Below are 1969 nucleotides of genomic sequence, written 5' to 3'. Positions count from 1 at the left end.
TTCCTTAGAGTAGTTTACATTCTTTCATAGATACTTGCATTAAAAGAAATCTTTGTTTCTTGTGATAGTGCTTGCACTTGTATTTGTGTCAAATGACAGTGCTTTATTTAAGCATTCCCTAATTTGAAACTTACCAGTTCCTATTTCTCCTCTTATGTATAAGTTTCTCAGGGTGAATCACCCTTGTTTTCTAGGCAGCAAACAGAAATATGAGTTCTGTGTCCTTTGAAAGCAGAAATCCTTCTGATATATCCGGAAGCAGGATGGAAACTTTTTGTAGATGTCCCTGGATTTATCTCCATGTTCCAGAGCTATTATTCTTCCTCTAGAAACTCTCTCTTCATTTTTCCCAGGTTTCCTGAAACTTCTCATCTTCTCCAGATGCAGAATGGCATACGTGATTCATTGAAGAGGCAAAGTGAACATGTAAGAAACTTCTCTGTATTTCTTGTTGTCTATTGTTCTTTTCTGTTACCACTTACCCTCTTCCTTCATTCTCATTTACTATGCATTTGATAAGAAATGCAGTGTGGTATTTTTTATTCCATATGACATTTGTTCTTCAATCAGTCTTTGATATGTGCAGTTGTATATGTGTGGTTATTTATTTATTTTATTTTGTTTATGTTCTTTAAAATAGTGAAATGCTTCCATGGAGAAGAAAAGGCAAGCCAATCTTTGCCACCTGCGTAGTAAGGCTTGTGTCTGCCTGTCATCTGAAAAGATGAATGACTTCACAATAAAAATATGAGGTCTGTTAATGGCTGTGCTTCTGTAATGATGGCTCCAGTAAAAGCCTGAAACTGCTGTGAATAAAGCAAAATAAAAATATATCCATTTTATTTTCTATCCTGTACAGACATGCCATTTCTGGGAAGAGATTTAAATTGTTAGGTGTCAACAATGAATATGAAGATGGAGTATAATGCAGAGGATTCAAGAAGTATTTGGCAGCCTTTCTTTTCTACATGACATTGTCTGAGATTGGTAAGGAGTGTCTTAAATCAGCATGAGGCAATCGACATCACTTTGTGGGCAATTTTGCATTTGAAAGCATCTCATTGGGGTTGTTTGCCTTCAAATGGGAGGGCCCAGGAGTGTTTATTGGCTGAAAACTTGGCCTGGGAGCAAATGAAACCAGCTTGATACAGGAGATTGGGGGATGATACCATTGTATCCTGCGAAGGCAAGATACAAGCTGCATTCTTCCTGCTTTCTCTTAACTGCTGACTTAAATTTACAAGGCCTGGAAGACAGGAACAAAGGAGTTCCTGCTGAGATCCCGAAGCCAGAATCTATCACTCCGAAAGAGCTGTCTCGACCGCTTTGGACTATGAATAAGGGTTTGTACTGTCATCGTTAGTCGTCGTCCATTGAACAAGAAAAGCTCCAGGACCCACCATTACGGAAGATCACACCTGACATAAAGACATTCCTGGATCAAACAACAGTGAACCGCTTTGCTTTGCTGTATTTGTATATCTGTCTGTCTGCCTTTCTTTACTTTTTTTTTTTTTTTTTCCTATTTATTTATTGGTTGCTGCTGATGTTTTGTTTGCTGTGGATTATGTGTGTGTGTGATTTGCATTTTGTAGCTTTTTAAAAAAATTTTATTTATTTTTTATTACTTTACAAAAATGGAAACAACCAACTAACTGAAGACAAGAAAATGTCACAAGAATCATAAACTAATTCACAGAAGTACCAAATGTGCCAGGTAATCTCAACAGCGAAAGAAAAGATGGTTGTAGTGAAATGCAAGGCTTTCTCTGGCTGCAGCAGAGACGGATTTCACCTGAAAAGCCAAGTACCATTCCCGATTGTTCTGCGGAGCCCAGAGCTGGGAATAGGACATTTATCTAAGGCATTCTCAGTTACTACAGCCAATTAAACTATTTGATATTTTCGTTTGCCCTGTAGGAAAGTAATTCAGCGGTGAATGGATATTATTTGTAGGATACAGGTAACC

General features: G+C 37.7%; 1 long non-coding RNA gene across 1 annotated transcript; it reads left to right on the top strand.

Moving 5' to 3' along the window:
* The first annotated feature begins 352 nt into the window (after positions 1–352).
* On the top strand, positions 353–1116 carry LOC107312990. Its single transcript, XR_004307158.1, has 3 exons — positions 353–426; positions 641–752; positions 860–1116. It is a non-coding gene; the product is annotated as an uncharacterized LOC107312990 (long non-coding RNA).
* Positions 1117–1969: the final 853 nt, after the last annotated feature.

Source organism: Coturnix japonica, chromosome 4 (genome assembly GCF_001577835.2).
Source record: "Coturnix japonica isolate 7356 chromosome 4, Coturnix japonica 2.1, whole genome shotgun sequence".
Classification (NCBI taxonomy): Eukaryota; Metazoa; Chordata; class Aves; order Galliformes; family Phasianidae; genus Coturnix; species Coturnix japonica.
Note: the sequence above shows the minus strand (reverse complement) of the source record. Positions and strands in the feature narration are given on the sequence as shown.